Source organism: Glycine max, chromosome 11 (genome assembly GCF_000004515.6).
Source record: "Glycine max cultivar Williams 82 chromosome 11, Glycine_max_v4.0, whole genome shotgun sequence".
Lineage (NCBI taxonomy): Eukaryota > Viridiplantae > Streptophyta > Magnoliopsida > Fabales > Fabaceae > Glycine > Glycine max.
In genome coordinates, this window is record NC_038247.2 from 19638334 (window position 1) to 19658821 (window position 20488).

The 20488-nt window shown below is 29.8% G+C and overlaps 2 long non-coding RNA genes across 2 annotated transcripts; both read left to right on the forward strand.

Moving 5' to 3' along the window:
• The first annotated feature begins 584 nt into the window (after nucleotides 1-584).
• On the forward strand, nucleotides 585-1145 carry LOC100781871 (uncharacterized). The gene is made up of 2 exons (XR_416858.4): nucleotides 585-699; nucleotides 870-1145. It is a non-coding gene; the product is annotated as an uncharacterized lncRNA (long non-coding RNA).
• A 17469-nt stretch (nucleotides 1146-18614) lies between these two features.
• On the forward strand, nucleotides 18615-19209 carry LOC100782410 (uncharacterized). Its single transcript, XR_416859.4, has 2 exons — nucleotides 18615-18718; nucleotides 18872-19209. It is a non-coding gene; the product is annotated as an uncharacterized lncRNA (long non-coding RNA).
• Nucleotides 19210-20488: the final 1279 nt, after the last annotated feature.

Below are 20488 nucleotides of genomic sequence, written 5' to 3' on the forward strand. Positions count from 1 at the left end.
CCTTTGATTTACCATTGCATCAAATGATACGCAGGAGCAATGACATTAAAGGAATGGATTTGTTCCATAAAGGGGTTAAATTCTCTGTAGTGACATTAGCATTGCATTTTTTATTAATAGAATTTAAAAATAATATCATTACATTTGACATTGTCAAGTTTTTTCATTCCCATTAGATAAAACAGTAATAGTAACATATTCCAAAGAGCTAAGAAGTCAACTATAACCGAAATTGGTATAAAAGGGCCGGGCACATTTATTCTGGTTTATATTAAAAATATAATATATCTAAATTTCATTTATTTTAGTTATTAAGAAGGCATTAAACGGAAACTAAAAATGTGGTGAAGTTACAAAAGTACGGTCAACGAAGACTATAACACACCAACAACTAATTTAAATATTCTTTTCATTTATGTTAAAGTAGAAAAGTAACTGATTTTTCTAAATATTTTTTCTAAACAAATTAACATTAAGGCAGTCAACTAGATAAAATAAACAATTCTTTCATTTATATTTACAATTAATGCATTAGTCAATATGGAGGTATATAAAAGTGAACGTATCAAGATAGTTTCATCATGCATTTGTTACATAATAAACATTCTTTGGCGATCATGTTGTATGATAGGATGGACTCTACAAGGAAGTCTTCTCTCACATTGGTATTCTTATTGGCTTTTTTCATCATTGCTTCAGGTTAAAAATCCTAATTTATTTACAATCTATATTTCACCTTTCAATTCAATGAGCCTTCAATACATCACATTGTGATTTTTCATTCAAATCAATTTACTTCCGTATACCTTTTATTTCACTCAAATCAATTTTTCACTTACATATGTCCCATGTATTGTTTGTGGATGTAGATATGGGTATGAAATCTGAAGCGCAAATATCTCCACTTGCACGCTGTTCCAAAGACTCAGATTGTAAACGTTATTGTCCAACTTGTTATCAATGTAATTGTGTGCGACGTGTTTGTTTGTGCGAAAACTCACCACCTTTAGCCAATAATATTCATAGTCAAGCTCCCCCATATTGAGTATGGTGATATTGTGATGTAATCACATATGAATGAGAATAATTATGGATTAATATGTAGCATCCAAAACCTTATGAATGATAAAGGAAAACTTCACTAATATTTCTTGATTGATACTTACTATTTATGCTATAAAAAAAATACGTACTATTTATTTTGGTTAAATTAAATAGTGACAAAAGTTGATTAGCACAGTATAAAACAAAAAGGAATGATTACTAGAAAAGTTACAATTACGTGTAGATTTTCATGTGGATTACGATTTACAAATAATATATTAATTTATACAAGGATGATTAGCTTCTTACAGATTTTGAAATTTGAAGCAAATTTTCTTTATTAACCACGATAATTTTTACTGCAATATAGTTAGTAGAAAATTGGTGTTTTACGAAAATATCTCATGGATTTAATTAGATTATGAAATATCAAAAAATTATAAATGAGTTATTATATATAATATAATATAATATGTATTATATATCTAAATAATGCTTAATTCTCTCTCTCTATATATAGGTCTAATGAATATACAACTGTAATTTCTTATTTTCATTAGTGGAGTGTGATTATAGACTTTTGGCAATTGAGTTTTTAAATATCTTTAATATAATTTCATACGTAAAATTTTCACTATTTTGAAGATATAGTGCTTCTACATGTGTTTATTAAATTGAAAGTGGTTGATAATATACCAATAAGAAAGAATTCTGAAGACTTGGTTTATGTAAATTGAATAGACTAAACTCGTCGACTCATTGCTACATTACACAATAATGCTAAAGTTGCTTACTTTTATTTCCAATATATTTCTGCATAATAAAAATTTCTTTTAAGGCATCTTTCATATTAAAAAAAACTTAATAAGTCTATTGTCTTATGTGTTTGGAAATACGATGTGTATATGAAAAACTATGTCCACCACATGCAACATGAAGCAATATCCACATATTTTAATCAATGGATGCGGAGAGAGAACAATGATATAAGTTTCAAATTTTGTTCCAAACATGTATTTAATTAATTAATTAAATAGGAATGATGTGATTTAATAAATGCTAAATAAGACTCGAGTTATTTTTTATAGACATATACACACGAAATAATTCATACGACAATGTATAATACACCATCTTTTTTTGTCTATCTCTCTCCATCATTATGACATGCAATAAATGGTATTCAAAAGAAAAATAACACAAAATATTTTACAAATTATTGTCTGAATTGTTGTACAAATAATATTTCTCATTCTTTTTTAGTGAGGCCATATATCTTGAAACTAATGGTAAGTATCATGAGAAAAGATGGCAAGTTGTTTAGTTATTCTATGATCATGTTTTCTATCTCTTTTATTTTCAATGCAATATTGCATGTTGTTTAGTTATTCTATGACTATGGTTAGCTAAATCCCTTAGAACTCGGATTGTGATATAGTTGTACTCATATATTCTACTTTCTCTTTTTAATAATGTTTTTTTGATGTTATTCATTTAATTGTATTTTGCTATAGCTTTCACTTCTATATTGGAATTGATCACTCTCATTATTAGTTAAGGGTGTTAGTGATCATCTTCTTGTAATTAAGTGACCCATAGAATGATAGGATTCATAAAGCTTGCACGATCAAATGAGTAGCATGAATCCCGTTTTTACAAACTTCTTCATTGTTCATCCTTAACCCTCAATTAAATCCCAAATGACCAATGCAAGATTAATTTAGGGGGAAGGATATCCTCAAACCTTGACCATAGGATGATAATTAAAATAAGAAGTATTAGAAAATTAATTGGTAACCGAGAGTTCTTAATTAAAATAGGAATTAGGGAAAAAACGGTACATGTGAAATTATAGTCCAAGTCACTTTTATTCATACATATCTCTTCTTTGAAAATGTTACAGGTCTTTAGTTTTATTTTCTAAACTCAAACACAAACGATCTCCAACTCAAGATAAAAACTCAAAATTATTTAGCTTATGTGATTTAGTTTATTTGGGAACATAACTAGTCTCTAGGGTATAATATCCAGACTTTCACGTCCATTGTTGCTACTGTGTAGGATACATTTATCCTTAGCGAGTACATATTTTACGCATCAAGTTTTTGGTGCCACCGAGGACTAGTTGCGGAGTTCCCGGATAATTTAATTTGGGTGAATTAAATATTTTTTTGTTCATATTAATTTTTTATTATTATTTTTATTTTTGTCATTGTACTTTACTTTTTTCTATTTTTATCAGTTAAAATTCGGAATTTTTGTTGCAGTTTTATTTTATTTTCCTTTTCTGCCACTTGTGTTTAAATCTTTCTTTGTTAGACAATTTATGCTAACTCGATCTCAGAAGGGTGAAATTGTTGAGTGTGACCTCGAGATAAAAAAAGCCTTTCGCAGGAACAATGTTGAAACAACGAGAAGAAAAAATGGCCGCTGGTGGAGAACAGGAGCGAACCTTGTAGAATCACCTCACCCCTTGTATGGAAATCACTATAGCCATACAACTCCCCAATTTGGAGACCAAAGCTGTGAGTTGAGGCATGGGCTGATCAACATGATTGAGAGGATACAATTCCATAGTCTACTGTTAGAAGATCCTATGGTCCATTTGAGGAAATTCCTAAGATTCACAAACACGATGAGGAGCCTTGCCAATGTTTCTGACAACATTAGATTGGCTACCTTCGCATTCTCATTAGGGGGAAAGGCTGGAGATTGGCTCGGTGATTTTCCAGGCATAAGCATTATCACTTCGGACCAGTGCTCATTAGCATTCTTGACAAGGTTCTTCCCAGTGGAAAAGTCTGAGTAGTTAATATGAGAGATTGGAAACTTTGCCCAGTTTGAGCAGGAATCACTCTTTGATGCATAAGAACATTTCAAGGAGTTGCATAGAAATTGCCCACGTCATGACTACTCACCACAGAGGTTGATTCACATTTTTTATGGGGGACTATCACAAGACAATAGATCATGCCTAGATGCTCAAGCAGGGGGGAACCTCATGCACAAAATGACAGATGTAGCAGTAGAGATCATTGAGGTTGTGACCTCTAATGCTAATAATGATGTAAGTGATAGAAGAATTCTCAAGAGATCATATGAAGTTCATCAGGTGGAAGCCAATTCATCTAGCTCATTTCTTGAACAAAAGATGGACGTGTTAGCCAAACAAATAAAGACTATAATGAATGATACCCACTCTTCCACCTTCTATTTTGTTGGACAAGTGGCCTGAGTTATCTTAAGAAGGAGGGTCGAATTAAGATACAACAATTATTTCCAATTAATATTTAACTCTCTTTTTGAATTAACAATGCACCCTTAATATGAGTTACTCAAAAGAAAATTCAAAATAAACTTCTTTAAAGAAAAATATAAATAGCAATAAATAAAATAAGTTTAAGGGAAGAGAGAATGCAAACTCAGATTTTATACTGGTTCGGTCATGCCCTGTGCCTACGTCCAGTCCCTAAGCAACCCGCTTGAGATTTCTGCTATCTTGTAAAAAGCTTTTTACAAAACTCTGAACCACACAGGGACACCTTTCCCTTGTGTTCAAATAACCTTATAACTTAACAGACCCTCGGTCTCTTAAATAGATCTCTTTGAATAAGAAGAAAAATAATTTTCTCTTTAAGAGAAGGATATTACAATGGAAGCTTGCTCAAGATTCCTTATTGAATTTGCAAGTTTTTTGACCAAGGAATATTTTGAAAGTTATAAGACAATTTGGTTTTGAGAGGATAAGACAATGTTGTTCAGAAAAACTCTAAGGAATTTCGTGTCCCAAGTCACCTATTTATAGGCCTTTGATGGTCATTCAAAAGCTTTCTGAACAGTTGTGACTCTTGGGAGTTATTTTTGAAAATTCCTTACTGGTAATCGATTACATAACTGTTGTAATCGATTACACAGTTAGTTTTTGAAGAGTTGTGACTCTTCAAACTTGAAATTTGAATTTTTATGTCTGGTAATCGATTACACAAATGGTGTAATCGATTACAGGCTTTTAAAATTTAAATTTAAATTTCTAAAAGTTGTTACAAATAGTTTAAACTTCTGGTAATCGATTACAGGCTTTTAAATTCAAATTTGAAATTCGCAAATTGTTTCAGAAATCAATTTAGCCACTGGTAATCGATTACATCCTCTGGTAATCAATTACCAGAGACAAAATATCATATTTTTGAAATCTTAGAAAGCTTTTGTAAAATATCCTTTAGCCAAACCTGTGCAACATCAATTAAGGAATTCTTTCTAAGATCTTAGGAACTAAGTACATCATTCTTCTTGAATTTCTGGATTCTTGACTTGAATTGTGCTAATCTTTGGCATCATCAAAACTTCATATCATATATGCTTCTACATATTTATGAAGAGTGTGGGGAGATAAGACATTTGTTTGGAGATTGACCATACTCTTAAGCCTTAGAGGAAGTCAATTATGTAGGGGGAAGAGTATTGTATGTGACCACTACTTTAATACCTACAACCAAGGGTGGAGAGATCATCCAAACTTCTATTAGAAAGAGCAGAGAGATCCGAGGCAAGGACAAGGTCAGAACCAAAATGTGTACAAGCCCCCTCACCTGTAAAATCAAAATCAGAACATTTACATAGGCCCTCAGTATCATGATCAGAGGCCTAAGCAGGAAGAGAATAGACCAACCTTCCAAGACTTAGTGATGGAGTATATAACTAAGAGTGGTGAAAGGTTCAAATCCTTAGAATCCACCATGTCAAACCTTGTCACTCTAATGTATCAAAGAACTCCTGGCACACTTCCTTCCCAAACTGAAGCTAATCCTAAGAATGAGGAGGTGAATGTTATGAGCACCAGGAGTGGAAAATCTAAGGCAGAACCAAAGAAGAAAGAGAAGACCACTCTAACACTAGGAAAATGGCTTTCATCGAGGAAAGTTATGAAACAAAAGAAAGGGTGAGAAAGAGGTACTGACACCTTCTTAGGTAAGTGTTCCTTTTCCTATAAAGCTAAAAGATGAGCAGAAGGATAGACAATTTTCTACGTTTGTTGAAATGTTTAAGAAATTGCATGTTAACATTCATTTTGCTAAGGCAATTGCAAAAATGCCAAAGTATGCCAAGTTTTTAAAGGAGATTATTTCAAATAAAAAGAAATTGGATGACTTTGCAATAGTTAGTCTCAATGAGGAATGTTTTGTTGTTGCTCTAAAGAAACTACCTCCTAAACTTAAAGACCCAGGGATTTTTCAATCCCTTGTGTCATTGGAAAGTTATCCTTTGATTAAGCATTGTGTGGCTTAAGCTAGCATTAATTTGATGGCTTTATCTATTTATAAGAAATTGGGATTGCAAGAACCTCAACCTACTTGCATTTCTATTCAGCTTGCAGATAGGACTCTTACATACCCACGAGGGATGGTGGAAGACTTACTAGTCAAGGTTGACAAATTCATTTTCCCTACAAACTTTATGATTCTAGATATAGAGGAAGATAAAGACATACCAATTATTTTGAGATGACCCTTCCTCAACACAAGAGGAGCATTGCTTGATGTCAAGAAAGGGAAATTGACTTGGCGACTAGGTGATGAGGAGGAAGTATTTAAGGTATTTGGTAATGCAAAGAGTTCTTTCTCTCTGCAATCCTATAATTTTATGCAAGTCACTAACAAGATAAAATTCGTTATCGCTATGTCTCACCCAAGTAAGGGGAATAAAGACCTTCCCAGGAAAAAATTCATTTCAAAAGCCCCTGGATACGATAAGAAAAAGGGAGATGACATCAACATTCATGTGTGTGTGTGTGTGTATGTATGTATTTGGGTAAAAATTGGGATTTTCTTCAGGAGAGAACATTAACGTGCATGATTGTGAATTATTCTTAAGAGTTGCCATCAGATATGTGAGTTTTGAGCCTTATTTATCTTGATGTGTGTGTGATTTAATCCTTTCTGTAAAATTATTCTATTCTATGTTCTGACATACATATCCTTGGATGAATTCTGAATTTTTCTGAAAAGATGAGACATCAATAGGCTTTCTTGAGACCAGTGATTTTCTTTTGATTTATTTTCCCTTAGTTGACCATTTTTGAGCCTAAATGATTAATTCCTTTGGTCCCTTGCACTGTGGTTATGTGAAATATTAATGTGAGGAAAAAGATGGGGAATGAATGTATTTTGTAGGTTGTGCTAGTAAGTAAATCCCAACTCCTTCTCTCAAGTTAAATAAAATATAAAAAGGGGATTGAAAAATAAAAATAAAGAAGAATTGAATTTTTTTGAGAAAATGTTCACAAATAGAAAAGGAAAAGAGAGCAATCCCCAAAGAAAATATGAGAGAGAAGGAAAAAAGGATAAAAAAATTTAAAATAAAAGGAAGGTGGCAAAATAGGTGAAAGTTCCCCCTATTATTGAGTATTTTTATATGAATGAATGGAAACCTTTAATTAGCCTTTTTATTTTAGTATCTACCTTACATTACATGTTTGGCCTCATTACAACCCATTATGTCTCACTTGTTTTGAATTTTTGGGATTTATTTGAGTTGAATTGATTGATTTACAGAGTTGGAATCTGCTATTGAATTGTGGTTATGAGTGTAATTATTCATTTTTCTAAACAGTGAGAGATAGTGAACATCATGAACTTGAATCTCATTAAGACCATTTGCATGTTAATTATAAGCATGAGTAATTTCTTATACCCTTATGTGTGAGTTTAACTTTTGAATAAATGGAGATTTATGATGCATGAGTTTTGACTTGAAAGAATTTGTTTAATTGAGAATTCGAATAATTGCTTGAAGACAAGCAATGCTCAAGTATATTGAGGTTGATAAACCATAATTTGAGTGATATTTTATGAGTTTTCATGCTATTTCATGTACTTTATTTGCATAACTCTCATTTGGACATTAGTTTTTACTTTGCAGAAGTACTATAATGCCCTAAAATTCCGATAACTAAAAACAAATGTTTGATGTGTTTCTTGTATTATTTAATTACTTGATTAATTTGGATTAGTTGAAGTGTTGTGTGAATTATCCTTGTGCAACTTTTTCGCATGGATGTTAGGTTATGTGGATTTTAATTGATTTGCGTTGGAACTGTGTGATTTTTTCAGTAAAACCACGATCTCAGATTCATTAACCGTTGGATCACCTTCAAATTTGGATTGTAGGTTCAAAACCCTGTTTGGAAGTTTTGTCCATTGGGATTTACAAAATAACATCTGGAGTGTGAGGTATGACCTTTGCACAAAAATAGTGAAATATGCTAGAGTAGGGATTTTCACAGAAATTGCCCAGTCGAGTTATAGTTGGGCCAACTCTCCCAAGCGAGCAAAATTTCACCCAAATGAGTCTTGTAGGCTACAAATACATCCTGAGGCAACAAGCGTTTTTCTTGCCTCTTCTCCCCCAACACCCTAAAACTCCTCCTCCACCATCGATGACCATCGGTGACCACCATGAACCCATGTTGCTTGCTGTTTGACCACCTCACACAGAGGAACACTTTAATCGTAGCAAACTCTTCTAAAAACAACTTGAGGATTCAGAGCTCTTGACCTTCCCTTTGATGTTTCTTCAAGCTAACCGTGATTTTTAAGCCTTCTCCTAGTTAGACTGAGCCTATCTTTGCATCTCTTGTGACTTGGGTACCATTATTGGATGTTTTTACACTCCCTTTGAAAAACTCTTGAAAATGAGACGTAAAAATTTTCTTTTCATAAAATAGACTTCATTTTTGTAACCTTCGATGAACCCCAATCACATTGGTGTGATTGAAATTTCAAAATGAGGTCTCTTTGACGTGGACCTCAAAACATCCCTTTAGTCCCTTTTTAAATTGAATGGGTAGTCGACCGCGAATGTTAATGTTAATCTTGTCTTCAAAATCTACACTAAATTTTCTTCAATTTGGTATATAGAGCTCTGTGTTTGGATGAACGGGTATGAACCTAAGAGATCTCAAAACAACATTGTGAGGAACTAATAATAGAATATAGATAGGTGGGGGAGTTTATTATTTGTTTATAGCTTTTGATACCGTAGTTGGAGTCAGAAAACCCAATTATGGGGATGTATGTCTATCCCAATGCATGTTGGTTTTCAAGAAAAAATTGTATTTTTAACTAAAGGGATGTCATATATTTGTTATTGATGAATGAAATTATGAATGATGTTGTCGTTGTAATGATTGGAATTTTTGAGGAAAAGTAATAATTGTAAAGGAGACTTTGTCCAAAATTTTATATATGTTATTTTATTTACCTCTTTATTAAATTTTAAATGGGCATAAGAGTTTGTTTTGTATACCATAGTTCTCCTTTTTAATTTAGATTTTTCCTTAAAATATCAGTCTCGTGGTATTATGGATTGCTATTGTATGAGATTTGTGTTGTTTGAAGACCCATGAAATGTGAATCCCAAGCATGAATTTATGTGTGTGTATGTGTGGAATGTGATTGATTATGATGTTGATGATATTGAGATGAAATTATTGTTGACGTTGATGATGACATTGATGTTGTTGATGACATTGTGATGAATGTATGTCGTGTATGTACATGGGGAGTGCAATGACCGGTTGGATATCCCAGGAGAAAGAAGGTGATTGGTTTAAAAATTTCAAGTGTCCTTGGAGAGGGAAAAGGATTGCTTGGAATTTTTAACTATCCACGGTCAGTGCATTGATGATACCCATGTTTCATACTTCATAATTGCATGGAAATAATATAAACTTTGTCAGTAAGTACTTGTGGTTTTTCATGAGGAAAAATGCTGGTACTTGAGGGCATATCACTCGGTTTGGAACTCCCTTGAGACTCATGCTGATCACTATGGATGGAGTTGTCTGTGCACGACAAGGTGACCTCGACCACTTGTTGCCTAGTTTTCCTTAAGTGAGAGTGTCATGTGGACACACTTAGGCTATTTCTTGATAAATGGTCCCACATTGCATTTTAGAGTTAAGTCAGGTGCATGCATCATTTTTAGCATAATTGATTTGAATTTGAAAAAATGGATGACTAGTTTGTTAAGTGTATGATGAACTAAAGGATTATTGGGAGTAATTGTGATTATTGTTATTGTTTTCTTGCTAATCATTGTCAAGTGGTGTTTGTTAATCTTTTATAATAAACCCACACTTGCAATTTTTGTATGGTGTGGTTAGTGTCTGTGATGATCTCGAACTTTCGTTCGTGGGAGCAGATGAGCAGTGATAGGTGTCTTGGAAAGAAGTCTTTTGTTGGACCCACCAAGCCGACATGATAACGTTGGAATTTATTTTGAGAGAGAGTTGTGTTTTGTTATCAACTCTTTCTTAGTTGGTTCCTTGACTCTTTTTGATTGGGCATGTAAATCCTAGGTTTAGATACATGTTAAAATTGAATTATGTTCTGACATGTGAATGATGTATAGTGGTTTAATATGTGTGTGTGTGTATTTATTCATGTATTTGTGTGTTGTTTGATAATGTATATCGCGAAAAATTTACCCTCATTTTGATAATCAAATTAATGGAGCTTTCACTTAAAATTGAAATGCCATATTTTAGAGTTAGTAATATCGTAGCGACGAGGTGGGTGGTTACAAGTACAATCGCTCAATCAACTGGAAAAGTTGGAAAATACACAATTTCATGAAAATCTGATGCAAATTTCACTTGATAACGGTCGTGGTGCATTGATCACGATCGTGGTCAACCAAGAAGATCGTGGTCAATCATGAGGGCCTTCGTCATTTCACAACATCTCAAGCTTTAGCGCTAGGATTTTGATAATTGTCATAATGGATACTGCCATGATCATAGTAAGCTTAATTGAGGAAACTATCTTTAGGCGTCTAATAAAAATAATTATCTTTAGGGATCGAATCAAAATATTTATCTATAGTGCACCTAATTAAAGTAATTACCTTTAGAAATTATATTAGAATTTCTATCCATAGTGTGCCTAATTAAGGTGATTACCTTTAGAGATCGTATTAAAATATTTATCTATAGTGTGCCTAATTAAAGTGATTATCTTTAGGAGTTTATAGATAAGAAGTTAGAGTCTGTAATTTGTAAGATTGGAAATTCAGGAGGCATTTTACAAACGATAAGAGATTTTGAAAGAAGAACTACACCAGGAACAATTAGGATTCGAATCTATAAGGGTTTTCAATCTCTTTTATTTTTAATGTAATATTGTATGTTGTTTAGTTATTCTATGAACATGGTTGGCTAAACCCCTTAGAATTTAGATTGTGATGTAGTTGTACTCATGTACTCTAGTTTCTCTTTTTAATAAAGTTCTTTGATGTTATTCAGTTAATTGTATCTTTTTATTGCTTTCACTTCTATATTGTAATTAATCATTTTGATTATTAGTTGAGTGCATGTTAAAGACCATTTTCTCATAATTAACTGGCCTATAAAATGATAAGGTTAATAAAGCTTGCATGACCAAACTGGCGGCATGAATCCCATTTTTCCAAACTTCTTTATTGTTCATCCTTAACCCTAAATTAAATCCTTAATGACCAATGTAGGATTGATTTAGGAGGAAGAGTATTCTTAGACATTACCTTAGGCTGATAATTAAAATAAGATGTATTAGACAATTAATTGGTAACTGAAAGTTCTTAATTAAAATAGGAATTAGGAGAAAAATGGTACACATGAAATCATAATCTGAGTCACTTTTATTCATAAATATCTCTTCTTTAAAATTGTTGCATGTCTTTAGTTTAATTTTTGAACGCAAACACAAACAATCTCCAACTCAAGATAAAAACTCAAAATTATTTAGTTTATGTGATTTAGATTATTTAGAAACACAACTAGTCTAGGGTACGATATCTGAACTTTCATGTCCACTGTTGCTACTGCGTAGGGTATACTTACCCTTAGCGAGTACATTTTTTACGCATCAAGTGATTATTTGGTAATAAGAACTGGAGTTACTCTCAGTAGGAAGGATTGTCCTAAAACTCATGAAGAGAGAGAATACATAACTAGAGTACCATGATTTTTGCATATTTTAATATTATTTATGAACTAGGTGTAACTAGTTGATATCAAGAAAGTCTTGGTGGGGAGCACTAAAATTGGATAAGACCATTCTTAAGCACTTAAGAAAAACTAAATATTGTACCTCATTTAAGGAGACTCTAAATTGAAACCAAAGTAGTTGAGCATAAAATGAAATTAGTAATGGAATACATGAGTGTTTGACTTTAATGCAAGTGGGAGACTGTTGGGATAAATTTGTATGTCCAAGATCCAATCCATCATGTTATCAATTTTAGTAAAAAATTGTTCTTTATTTTATTATTGTGTTATTATTAAATTTTTAATTAAATAGTTAACTTGACAAATCCTTGATTAAAATTAGAGACTTGTTATCATGATAGAGATTATGATAATGAGAAACAAGTCTTTTACAATTTTAATCTAGATTGTTCTTGATCATATGATTATTGTGAATAGGACATTAGTAATCAGGATAGATCAATATATATGTAATGGTCTTTATTGGATAAAGATTAATAGATTTCATTGATTAAATTGCATATATAGATGATGCACATGTGAATGTCATCATTAAACTGACTTAATTGAAACTTTCGAATGATTAATATTACCTTAATCTGTCAATATAATGTTTTCAAGAAGAAATATAATAGTTTCATTTGAATTAAAATTATCATATTAATTAACAATTTATTTATCATATTTTAAGTCTGGATACCTAATTCCTTAGGACATTAGTTCAATGGATATTGGATATATATAATTAAATACTTGTAGAATTAATGATTAATCAAGAAGGAATCCATCAACTCTTGGTTGAGTTTGAGCTCTATGATGATATAATTAAGACCTTGACTAGGACAATTGAATGAAAGAAAAAAATAATTTCTTAAGTCATTCATTAATTAAATATAACGTGTTAACTTATTAGAGCTTTACTATAATACTATACTCTAGAGTTAATCTTGAGTTGTAAATGATGAAAAAATTACATTATTCTTCTATTTGTTCTTGAAGTAAATAATGCTATTTTATGTTATCCGGACGTCAAGGAATGTTGATATACATCTACCTTGATTAGTAAATTAATTATGATTAATTTATCACCGATTTAATATTAAACCTACGAGATCACACACAAACGAGTATTTCAATCTTTGCATAAGAAAATAGTTTGTTTGATAATTAAATTAGAAAATTTAATTTAATCAAATTAATATTATAGTGAAATATTATTATATTCTTTGCTAGCACGAAAAATATAATTAATATAAATAAAGATTATCTTTTTTATATATGTGAAAGTTGTCCACAAAATAAGAAAAAAATTCTATTGATACATATCAAGACCAAATCATGTGATCAATCATTATAATTAATCATGTGATTATTTGTGAATTATCTTTACCTTAAATCAGGGAGTTATTTTAAATTAAATCTCTCCTTTTTTGAAAAGGATCAAATGTATATATTCTTTCAACATTATAAATAGAAGCATATGCCTTAGAGCAAACAATATTAGACATAAACTAGAAAAGTTCAAGTCTAATTTCTAGACTATAAAAGTAGAAACAGAGTTTGTTCTTTTGAGTTTCACTCATCAAAAAGTTAATAGCAAAGATTGATCTCATCGTGGATACATACAAAGTCTTCACACTATTGAATTTTTTTATTGTTTCAAGGATGCATATCGGTACACAATTCTTATTTTCTGTATTTATTATTGTTGGAGTATACTTTAGACATCAAACAGATCCTCTTATTCCAATGCAAGTGTTTTGAATACTCCCTTATTTCATTATGGATTTTATGAACACCCACTATTTAAATATGAAAGACCTACACATGTCTAAGAAAAAAGTTAATTTACAAAGAAACAATTAAATCAGAGTATCAATAATCAATAAGAATAAAGAATAGATGAAATATAAGTTTAAAAGAATTCAATCTAACTATCTAATACATATCAAAATTGTCAATTGCCTAAATGCTTGAGACAAAAGTCTTGGTAACGACGCTAGTTTCTTGTTGTGCTTCAGAAATAATAGACAAGTGAACCTAGTCTAATTGTAGAAAGAAAAAGTAAGTATTGAGTTATCATATCCACATAGACTGTGTGCAACATAAAGGAAATCAATAAATAATTTTTAGGCACATTCGCGACAACAAGTTGTCAATTTGTTGTGGCGAATGCGGTAAGTTTCAATTTTTGGAAAAAAAGGTTTCAGTGAAGTGAGGTGTCAATTGCTTAGTGAAGTGAGGTGTCAATTTTTGAAAGAAATATTTTTAGCGAAACTAAATTCAAACAAAGAAAAGTGTTACTAAGATGAAATTCATAAAATTCTTCATATGTTATTCATTTCTAATTAATCTCCTAGTTCAATCCAGCTAAGATCCAAACTATAATGACTAGTCCTGATTCCTTAGTGATTAATCTTTGAGTTCCAACCTAAATCCCTAATTCCTTAGGTGATTTACACCTAGAAATTGAGAGCTTGATCATTGAATCTTTACAAATACAAGTGTTTGATTCATTCTTGACATCAAATCTTTGCACAATCTCAATTAGGATGCACGATTTGAAGTTTTTTCCACATAATCCAGATAAAAAAGTTTGGTTGGTCACTCCTAACATGCATCTAAGCATAAAATTGAAATAGGATCACATTATCTAAGGGAAGTGATAAGAAAATAGAGGATTACACCCTTGAATTCTACTTCTTTCACTCAACAACTATGAAATTTAGCTCATTTGGATCATGAAGGATTCAAATACAACCTCAAGATAGAGTAACAATGGAGGAAAAGAGAGAGACAACTGAACATTTTATTTCTAAAATTCACAAATGAACCAAAAGTTTGTACAAAAGATGTTAAAAACTTTTTATATATATAGAACTAAGATTACATTTTTTTTATGCCTAAGAATTTTCGCTGCAGAGAAATTATACTTATACACTAAGGACTTTTGCACTTGATCTTCATGCTTCTAAACCTTGTTCATCGTGTCAAAAGGTTGACTCATCAGAACGAATTTTTGTTAACTCTAAGGTCTTCAACTTTGTAGACTCGTTGTGACGAACTGCAGCTGTACTGTAATGAATCTTCATGATTTCTAACTTATCAAGAGCCATGTTTTGCCGTGGTAAAAACACATTATGTTGTGGCAAGATCATGTTTGCAGCTCCGCATTCTTTGATGATCAAAATATGCTATTGTAACATCCAAATTTATACAATAACATGAAAAACTATATATTTTTAGTTTCTAAAATATTTTATACAATTTATTAACAAAATAACAATTATGAACAAAAATTCTAAAGAAAAACTAAGATAATTGCTCATAAATTATCAATATGCAAGATATATATATATATATATATATATATATATATATATATATATATATATATATATATATATATATATATATATATATATATATCTTGAAACTAGAGGTAGGTATCAATGAGGAATGATTAAGGAAAATTTTAAGCCTTAAGTGTTATTAAAATTCATGAGATGCTATTGGGATACACTAAAAAGGGATGCAACCCTAGCCTTCTATATTTATATTTTATTGTTCCCATCCATGTACCAGATAATAACAAGATACCTTTACTCAATTTGGAGATGCTTGAAACACCAATATGTTGTCATTTGCAACCGTAAGTTGGACTAAAGTATTGGCACTGTGAGTCATTAGTATTGTGCCAACGCACAACGGGTCCTCTAGCTTCCCATTTCATGCGCATATCAGCATCAACAAACAATGCATGAGTATAAGAGCAACATTAACTATACGTAACACCAAATATATTTGAAGGTAAATTGGCTTGAGAGACGAGTAATGATAGATTAAAAACATGATTTAATTTCTCACCTGATGCAATAATGATGAAAGCCAATTATATGAATGCCAATTTGACAACAAAATTCCTTAAACCATCCATGTTATTTGTGGAATATGGTAGCCAAGTGTATCCTTATATAAGCAAATATGGTGGGTTTTTTTTTTTTTTTTTTCAAAACTTAGAAAAGTAAATAAATTTTGAAATTGCGCAACCCGCATAATATTGAACTAAGTTTCATATCCTTTTCACCATTGACAATAATTAATACACATAGTGAATAAATAAATTAAATTAATATTTTTTTTCTTTTGTTGTAGTTACGTACTTATATTCATTTCTTATAGATAAAAAAAATTAAGTTAATATATTTACTTAAATTAATTTAATTTAATTTTCTTAATTATAATTACGATTATATTTTATTAAATTAAGCTTAGTTTGTGCATTAAATTAAAAAATTCATTAAAATAAATAATTAATTAAATTATTTAAACATTTAAAATTAATATTTTTTTAGAGATTTTGAAATTACAAAAATCGCAAATGATTAGACTATGTTGAGCATGTTTTTTTTTTTTATTATTCATATTTGAATATACTCAAGAGTCAAAATATTAATTGAATTAACTATTGTTTTGAATATTGATGAACCAAACATTAATACAATATTGTAGTAACTCATGCATTAAATGTTAATATTAAATATATATATATATATATATATATATATATATATAATATGTATATTTAACATAAAGTAATCAATCATTAATTGTATCAACTATTTTTTGTTATATAACTGTTGTTTTGAATATTAATGAACCGAACATTAATGTAATATTTTAGTAACTCATGCATTCCACCCCTCGCATGAGGAAATTATATAATTATTCTTATATTAATTGTTATTTTATATTTTTAATAATAAAATATTAAAGGTTGAAAATATTATAAAAAAATATTTGTATTTTGAATTATTTGTATTGTTATTAAATATTACGTTTATATTATTTTAAATTAAATTTATTATCCATATTTGTTTATTTTAGTTTAACCGTATATGAATTATTTGAGTTTGAGTATTATGTTGTCGAGACTTTCGTTTTTTTGTTTACTTGTATTCAAATTTAAAATTAATGTTTTTTTTTAAATTTTGGGCCTCTGCTACAGAGATTGTGTTGCGGATGAGGATGAGGACAAGGGAAAAAAATCCCTCACATATGGAATCGGAGACAAGGACAGAGGGTTAGTTGGGGGACGGGAGTAGAAGAATACTCTCCACTTGAGTCCTGTCTCCTTGACATCCCTAATCCTAAAGGAGTTTGTAGGATATATGAGTTTAGAGTTTGGGTGTGTGTGTTTTGTATGGATAATAAATTAATCAATCTTTTAATAGAATGAAATAGAGAAAAAAAATTAAATTTAAGTAATGTGGTGCAGACGTGAGACTCACATTATTTTTTTTTTAAATTCCTTCAAATTCTAGCTACAATAATTTCACCAAACAAGAAGTTAAAGATTAATTAATTGAAGCAATAGACTGATTGTGGCGTAGAATTACTTAATAATTTTCCTCCTTAGCTTATTTGAGTATAAAGTACATGAAGTTCGTTGTTCGGTGAGTTAATAAAAGCATAAAACTGATGCTGAAATAAGGGAATCAAAGTTACGGAAAAGTCAAAAAGGAGGGAGTGATAGCCGGAAAAAGAGCCCTCGATAAAAAATAAAAATAAAAAGCTGGAAAGGAAAACCGAACGAATACACAGGAATGCAATGAATTAAAATAGCTAGGATTATTTTTTTGAGTCAAATAAAATAGCTACAATAATCATGTTAAATTTTTACCTTAAACATAGTTTGTGAGAGAACGTTTGCTTCACATAATATTAGATTATTGGATTTTTAGAAATATGAACATGTAAATATATATTCTGATATTTGTTAAAAAGTAATAAAAAGTTTCCTGAGAAATTAATATTTCACATGTTTCTTCATCTTCTTATTCCCATGTAAAGGGATAGAATCTTATATTCTCCAAGGAATGTTTAAAATATTTTTTTTTATTTTTCTTTTATTCAACCTCATTTATTTAATATTTTATTTTAAATTAAATTCAATTTTAAAAAAATTTTAAGAATTAGAAGCGTGTATCAAATATCTTTGATGAGAACAACATTCCTAATAATAGCATTCCCATAAATATTATTCTTGGAAATATAATCAAATCCATGAAACAAATAGTCCCTTAACTAATTAAAAAAATAATTAACAACTTATATTTATTAATAAAAAAATATAAAACTATGTAAATTAGCCGACTAGCCTTGTGATATCATAATTAGGTGTGGTAAGGTCCAATTAAGAATGAGAAATTATATTTGTATAACAATCTTTTAAATAATAGTAAATAGTAAGAGATATAGAGCAATAAAAAAAATATTTAATGAAATAGATATTTTATGTCAAAGAGATCGGAGATTAAAAGTGACGTATGTGCATAGATCATATATATATATATATATATATATATATATATATATATATATATATATATATATATAAGTATTACATTAATGCATTAATAAATAAAGTATTACATTTACATTTAATGCTTGAGTTATGACAATAACAAATTCAATTAAAAAAAAAAAAGATTATATTTCTTTTTTGGGTCAAGCTAGTCTCACCGTTTGATTATATATACATCAATACATGTGCCTAAAGAACATGTTTTACGAACAATATGGACTCATCAAGACATTCCGTTGTCATAGTAGCATTCTTATTAGCTTTTTCCATCATGGCTTCAGGTTAGTAATGATGTTTATTTTCCCCCTCCCTCATTTCTCAACTCAAATGAGTCATGCATTTTTCTATACACTATATTTTTTTGTTTACCAAATCTTTGAATCATTACATAACAAGTAGCGTTGTTCATACCATTGTATTATTTGGGAATGCAGATATCTGCATTAAGTCAGAAGCAAGGGGACCCATATATAAATCACATTGTGACAAGGACTTCGAGTGTCGAGTTGGATGTCATAATATAATGTGTGGTTGTAGAGCCGTATGTATTGATCATGTGTGTCAATGTCCGCATCCAAGTTCCACCAATAATAATATTCTTGGTGTAGCACCTCCAAACTGAGTGCCAGAAAATAGGATCTTGGGATGCAACTATAAGGTTCTTAATGTATATTTAGTTCTAGTTCCTAATAATGGATTATTGCATCTCTTTGTGTATCCAAACATTACATCATGAATGTCTTAATAAAACTTAAGCTTTACTTTGTTCTTATTTTTTCTTGATTGCGTCATCGGTTGACATGCATAAATTTGAAACAAAAATCAAAATTGAATAATTGATGAATATATCTCTCGATCTCAACACAAACGAAAAGGAAATGAACAACCAAAACATAAATAATGGATTAATTATGTCCTCTGATCATATTCATGAAGATTTTGTAAATATTCCATTCAAAAAGAGAATTTTTTTTTTTAAGAATTGGAATGGTTTTGGAGATCGGATGTAATTGCTAAATCATGATGTAACATATTTACATAATAAAAAACTTCATTATGGATTCCCTATTGGTCCGATGGAAAGAAGAACCTAAGATTTGCTTTTTGGAAAGTTTCCAAACGAATATTCTCAATGAAATATTTCAATTTCTTAATTATTTTACTATGTTTAACTCTGTATTTCTCTATTCCCCCAGTATACTAAATGTACAAAAGTGACCATAATTGTTATGAATAATTTTTTTTGGTTATTCATAATTTTCATAATCTTTTTTATTTAATTTTATTTTTTATAACTTCCTCAATTATCTTTTATTTTTATAAATAAATTACTCTTATTAAAAATAAAATACAAAATAATTATTCTCACTATACACTCTTTTCTTTTCTTCTTCTCTACTACTCTCTCTAGTTTTATGTTCTGATTTATATTTTATTTAACAATAACTTAATATTTTATCTCTTTCTTTTATGGAGAAATATTATAGTAAATGAATCTATTTAATAAATAAGAAAGATATTTATTATTTTGCTTGAAAGTAAGACTATTGATCTAAGTAAAGAAAATATAAATTTTATTTTGAAATAATCACTAGTAATATATTAATCTAATATAATAAGTGAATAACTTTTTTTTGCCTGATATTCATGTGTCGATCAAACAACTCTCGTGATTCTATACATGTGGACTAGAGACAAATTCTTACGACGCGTGTGGTAATGTAATGTTCTTTAAAAACTTGGTTCAACTAGAATATATATATATATATATATATATGAGAATTAACTTTTGAGTTTTCCAGCGAATCAACAAATTATCAAGTAAAAAAAACATAATATAAGTCATTTTGAGTTATTGTGTGTTTGTTTAATATTTAACATATTTTTATTTAGTGTGTAGTTCTTGAATAAAAAAAATGTCACATTTAATAACATTAAATTCTTATTTTTTAATAATATCAAATTTTTGATGAAAATGACTTACCTCTATTACTAGAATGACTCTAAATATGATTTAGTGTAAGAGATTATTCCCAAAAAAACTAATTTAT